Source organism: Phyllobates terribilis, unplaced genomic scaffold (genome assembly GCF_046119375.1).
Source record: "Phyllobates terribilis strain yellow unplaced genomic scaffold, ASM4611937v1 Scaffold_11__3_contigs__length_659146591, whole genome shotgun sequence".
Taxonomy (NCBI): domain Eukaryota; kingdom Metazoa; phylum Chordata; class Amphibia; order Anura; family Dendrobatidae; genus Phyllobates; species Phyllobates terribilis.
Window position 1 is genome coordinate 7,278,075 of NW_027362771.1, and position 6,552 is coordinate 7,284,626.

The following is a 6,552-nucleotide window of genomic DNA, read 5'->3' on the forward strand; positions in this document are numbered from 1 at the left end:
GGTCTTTCTTTCCGGAGTCGGGGATGGTGAAACTCCGGTGGCCACACAAAGAGCTGCCCATCCGGGCACGTATGCTGGGCGAACAGGTCCTCACCCAGGTGCGGCACTTTAGGTGTTATGGGCGCTGTGGTGGTAGGGGCGCCTGGGTTGACCAGGCCTTGCGACCAGGCTTGGGGCACGCTAAAGGAAAAGGGCACCGTAAGAACGGCGGCGCCCGTGGTTACTCGGCCCTGCGACCAGGCTGGTGGCTCCGCGGAGGTAGGGGGCGCTGTTGGAATGGCGGCGCCCGGGTGTACTAGGCCTTGTGACCAGGCCGATGGTATTTCCTGCTTTGCCGCGCTCAGGGTTGAGGCGCGTGACGTCACAGGGGTCGCGGCCGCGGTTTCCGGTTGAGGCCTAGTCGGCGGCGGTGACGATGCAGTGACGGGCACGGCAGGGGGAACTTCGGGCTCTGCGACGGGGAGCTGGGGCAGGCACGCGGTTTCCCGGCTCGGGGTTGTGACGTCCCCTTTACCTGCCTCCATCTGTCCAACTCCCTTCTCGGCGCCGTCTCCGGCCTTCAGTCCTCCTGCACCATCCTCAGAGGCGGTCTGTCTCCTCGTCTCGGGTGGCGTGCTCCGCTGACGGGTTTCGGTCTGCTGGGCCATCTCTCGGCTCCACTCCGCCAACGTCTCTCGCTGTACCCGGGCCATCCTCCGTGCGAGGCCCTCCAGCGCAGTCTGTGCACACTCCCGGTCTCGGGGGAGCTGTGCCAGGACCTCCACTAAGCCTAGTGGGGTCGTTGCTTGCAGCAGGCTCCTGACCACTGGGTCGGTGCTGCCTGTCTCTCCCTCCATCTCCGGGTAGGCTTTCTCTGGACTCCTCTCCAGACTTCTTGTCTCCGGGTGCGCTCTCTCCAGACTGCTCCAGGCGACACCCATCTTTGCTCTCTTGTTCTGTCTCCGCCCACATTGAGGGTGGTCCCCGGGCAACTTCGTGATTGTCAGTTCCAGGGGCAGTTCTCTCACGCTGATGGACACTTCCAGCATCACAGTCTCTGTTGGTGGGCGCGGTTTCCGCTTTTGGCGCCATTCTTCGACCTGGCCCACGATGGGAGGTGACCTCTTGCCACCCTCTGGCACGCCCATAATGGCGTCCGCTCTTCCAAGGCGGGAAATCTTTGGAAATGGCGGGAATCGTCTCCCAGTGGCGGGAAACTCCATGGATGGCGGGAAAAAGCTGCAAATGGCGGACAACCGGCGGGAAACGACCTGTGATGGGGTCCGTTGGCGGGGACCCTCCGGAACCGCCGGGAGACTTCTTTTTTAAGGTAACGGTGAACTTCTCTTCAGGCACGCAGTACCCGGTTGTTGCGGGCACGTAATCCTGCCGACTACGCCAAAGTTGACGCGCCCCCTGGGCCCGTGTTGTTTGGGGGATTACCCGGAGCCGGATCAGATGGGGGGGGTGTTGTAGTCTCCGAGTGGCGGTGACCCGGTCCGTGCCCAGGGTGTCAAGCTCAGTGTGTGGCAGTCCTTATAGATGTTACTAGATGTTCTTTTATGTCGACTACGCCACCCGTTGAATTGCGGTCAATATGGCCGCCGCTGCAGCAGGGTCCGCTGAGGCTGGTGATGTGTGTGCAGCTCAGGTAGTATAACCCCCAACGGGAGGGGTATAGCCTCAGGGGGTCAGGTGTAGAGGATGGTGGTTGTGGAGGTGCAGTGAGGATGGTAATGAGACTCAGAGTCGGGCTGTGCAGTTCAGGGTTTTTACTTACTGCTGTTGTTCTGGTCACTCCGGCCTTGAGTGACCGCCCGAGCCGTGCTGCGTCCACCAGGTCCTGGACTCGGCCAACCCCCAGGTGATTCTGGAGCGTGGTCCTGAGCTCCCTTTCTGACTTGTCCTTCTCTCTGGCCTTCCCCACCAGGGATCCACCTAAGTCCGGCTCCCTCGGGCCTCTTGTTGGTAAACCCTTGTCTCTGGGTTCCCTGACCCCATTCTTGGTTTGCCTTCCGGGTGGATTTAGTGGGTGGTCGTGGCAGATCCTGCCCACGACCTCCCGTCTCTGGCTAAGGATTAGGGCCCTCCACCAGCTTGGGATCCGGTACCCTTGTGCCAACTCTTCACCCTCTGATCTAATCTTGGGTTCTTGGAGTTCTCTCTTCTCCCCCTCTGGGTCCTTCTTTCTCCTCTCTCTTTCTGGGCCTTGGAGCTGCTCTCCTCCTCTGCTCTCTTCCTCTGACTCACTCTACCAAAGACTGACAGACTGACTGACTGACTGACCCTGATCTAAGATGGTTCCCACCTTATATACTCCCTCTATGTGTGAGCTCAGGTGACCAGCACCCAATGAGCTCCTAGCACTACCCAGACTGCTCCCCCTATCTGCCCCTACACTACTGGGATGTTCCACCCCCCTCCCACTCCAGCCAGGGACAGACACTGTCGTACCTGCACATTTCTCTAGTGGGAGTACCATTGATCTGTCCCCCGGAAATGGGATGTATGTAGTGCATGCAGCCTACTGAGCTCAGTTCCACACTCCATCCTTACCCGGGAGTGGAATACCACACCTCTGGGTTGAGGTGTAATACCCCTGTAGCAGCCGAATCCTCAGGGTGCTACATATGCATGTGTCTGTGCTCATATCTGCATATTGTGCATCACAGCTAGAAGACATGGCCCTGTGCGCAGCAGTGTCTGCTAGCATGACGTCATGCAGTGTGCCCTGCACTACTTCTTACCACCATAGAGGAGTTGGACGACTGGAGCCGAGCAGGGGGACGGTGAGTGATGTGTCAGTGTGTGCAGATATCATTGTGTGATATGTCTGTTTATATGTATTTTTGTGTTTCAAATGTGTTTATGGCTATGTGCCCACGATGCAGAAATGCTGCATATTTTTCCGCTTCTCCCTGGCAGGAAAAACGCATGCAGATTTTACATGCGTTTTTCCCGCCAGGTAGAAGCGTTTGTAAAGCGTTTTTGCATGCATTTCCGCATGCGGGTTATCAAGCGCTTTTCCAAGCGATTTTAGCATCACTTGGAAAAGTGCTTGACAACTTGTTCACACTATATAAATCCATGCCGCCGGCATATATAGTGTGACCAAGTAATAGTTAAAAAAAAGAATAAGAATGGTAAAAAATAAAGATTATACTTGTCTTCCGATGGCCCCCGGTCTCCTCAGCGATGCGTCCGGTGTGTTGAGCGGCTCACGGTGGTGTGAAAGGACCTTTCATGACGTCATTTAGTCATGTGACAGGTCACGCGACAGCCGGTCAGCTGTCGTGTGACCTGTCACATGACTAAATTACGTCATGGCAGGTCCTTTCACACCACCGCGACGCATACAACAGACCGGACGTATCGCTGAGGAGACCGCGGGCCATCGGAAGGTGAGTATAATCTTTATTTTTTTTATTTTAAATTCTTTTTTTTACAGGTACTATGGTACCCGGGTCTGGATGAGAGCCTCCTCTTCTCAAAACCCGGGTACCATCTGGACATTGAATCGCTTAATATCCACATGTGCACATGTAGTCATGCGGATATTAAGCGATTCAATGCAAGCCAATGGCGGCAATCACGCTGCGTGTCCGCAAAATGAATGGACATGCTGCGTTTTTTTCCGCAATGATAATCCGCATTGGAAATTTCCGCAGCATATGCACAGCACATGCGGATTATCATTGGGGACCATGGGGCACGTGTTACCAAGCGTTTTTTCAGCGTTTTCGCTGTGGAAATTCCGTGGCAAAAACACTTGAAAAATGCACAGTGGGCACGCAGCCTATGCGTGTATGTATTTGTCTTTGTATATGTCTGTATATATTTGTTTGTGTGTGTGCGGCCTCCTGCTGTATCTGGGGGGGTTCCGTGCGTCCTCCGGCTATATCTGGGGGGGGGGCACCGTGCGTCCTCCGGCTGTATCTGGGGGGCGGGGGCGCCGTGCGTCCTCCAGCTGTATCTGGGGGGGGGGAGGCGCCGTGCGTCCTCCGGCTGTACCTGGGGGGGGCGCCGTGCGTCCTCTGGCTGTATCTGGGGGGGCGCCGTGCGGCCTCTGGCTGTATCTGGAGGGGGTGCCTCTGGCTGTATCTGAGGGGGGGGCGCTGTGTGGCCTCTGGCTGTATCTGAGGGGGGGGCGTCGTGCGGCCTCTGGCTGTATCTGGGAGGGGCGCCGTACGGCCTCTGGCTGCATCTGGGGGGGGCGCCGTGCGGCTCCTGGCTGTGTCTGGGGGGGGGGCCGTGCGGCCCCTGGCTGTATCTGGGGGGGGCGCCGTGCGGCCCCTGGCTGTATCTGGGGGGGGCGCCGGGCGGCCCCTCGCTGTATCTGGGGGGGGCGCCGTGCGGCCCCTGGCTGTATCTGGGGGAGGCGCCGTGCGGCCTCTGGCTGTATCTGGGGGGGGTGTCGTGTGGCCTCTGGCTGTATCTGGGGGGGCGCCGTGTGGCCACTGGCTGTATCTGAGGGGGGCGCTGTGCGGCCCCTGGGTGTATCTGGGGTGGGGGGCGCCGTGCGGCCTCTGGCTGTATCTGGGGTGGGGGGCGCCGTGCGGCCTCCGGCTGTATCTGGGGTGGGGGGCGCCGTGCGGCCTCCGGCTGTATCTGGGGGGGGGGCGCCGTGCGGCCTCCGGCTGTATCTGGGGGAGGGCGCCATGCGGCCCCCTGCTGTATCTGGGGGAGGGCGCCGTACGGCCTCCTGCTGTATCTGGGGGAGGGCGCCGTACGGCCTCCTACTGTATCTGGGGGGGGGCACCGTGTGGCCTCCGGCTGTATCTGGGGGGGCGCCGTGCGGCCTCCTGCTGTATCTGGGGGAGTGCCGTGCGGCCTCTAGCTGTATCTGGGGGGGTGCCTCTGGCTGTATCTGAGGGGGGGCGCTGTGTGGCCTCTGGCTGTATCTGAGGGGGGGCGTCGTGCGGCCTCTGGCTGTATCTGGGGGGGGCGCCGTGTGGCCTCTGGCTGAATCTGGGGGGGTGCCGTGCGGCCCCTGGCTGTATCTGGGGGCAGGGCGCCGTGCGGCCCCTGGCTGTATCTGGGGGGGGCGCCGTGCGGCCCCTGGCTGTATCTGGGGGAGGCGCCGTGCGGCCTCTGGCTGTATCTGGGGGGGGGCGTCGTGCGTTCTCTGGCTGTATCTGGGGGGGGGCGCCATGCGGCCTCCTGCTGTATCTGGGGGAGGGCGCCGTACGGCCTCCTGCTGTATCTGGGGGAGGGCGCCGTACGGCCTCCTGCTGTATCTGGGGGGGGCACCGTGTGGCCTCCGGCTGTATCTGGGGGGGGGCACCGTGCGGCCTCCTGCTGTATCTGGGGGGGTGCCGTGCGGCCTCTAGCTGTATCTGGGGGGGTGCCTCTGGCTGTATCTGAGGGGGGGGCGCTGTGTGGCCTCTGGCTGTATCTGAGGGGGGGGCGTCGTGCGGCCTCTGGCTGTATCTGGGGGGGCGCCGTGTGGCCTCTGGCTGCATCTGGGGGGGGTGCCGTGCGGCCCCTGGCTGTATTTGGGGGGGCGCCGTGCGGCCCCTGGCTGTATCTGGGGGCAGGGCGCCGTGCGGCCCCTGGCTGTATCTGGGGGGGGCGCCGTGCGGCCCCTGGCTGTATCTGGGGGAGGCGCCGTGCGGCCTCTGGCTGTTTCTGGGGGGGGGCGTCGTGCGTTCTCTGGCTGTATCTGTGGGGGGGCGTCGTGCGGCCTCTGGCTGTATCTGGGGGGAGCGCCGTGTGGCCACTGGCTGTATCTGAGGGGGGCGCCGTGCGGCCCCTGGGTGTATCTGGGGTGGGGGGCGCAGTGCGGCCTCTGGCTGTATCTGGGGAGGGGGGCGCCGTGCGGCCCCTGGCTGTATCTGGGGGAGGCGCCGTGCGGCCTCTGGCTGTATCTGGGGGGGGCGTCATGCGGCCTCTGGCTGAATCTGGGGGGGGCGTCGTGTGGCTTCTGGCTGTATCTGGGGGAGGGCGCCGTGTGGCCACTGGCTGTATCTGAGGGGGGCGCCATGCGGCCACTGGGTGTATCTGGGGTGGGGGGCGCCGTGCGGCCCCTGGGTGTATCTGGGGTGGGGAGCGCCGTGCAGCCTCTGGCTGTATCTGGGATGGGGGGCGCCGTGCGGCCTCCGGCTGTATCTGGGGGGGGCGCCGTGCGGCCTCCTGCTGTATCTGGGGGAGGGCGCCGTGCGGCCTCCTGCTGTATCTGGGGGAGGGCGCCGTACGGCCTCCTGCTGTATCTGGGGGGGCACCGTGTGGCCTCCGGCTGTATCCGGGGGGAGGGCGCCGTACGGCCTGCTGCTGTATCTGGGGGGGCACCGTGTGGCCTCCGGCTGTATCTGGGGGGGGTGCCGTTCGGTCTCTGGCTGTATCTGGGGGGGTGCCTCTGGCTGTATGTGAGGGGGGTGCGCTGTGTGGCCTCTGGCTGTATCTGAGGGGGGGGCGTCGTGCGGCCTCTGGCTGTATCTGGGGGGGGCACCGTGCGGCCTCTGGCTGCATCTGGGGGGGGCGCCGTGCGGCCCCTGGCTGTATTTGGGGGGGCGCCGTGCGGCCCCTGGCTGTATCTGGGGGGGGCGCCGTGCGGCCCCTGGCTGTATCTGGGGG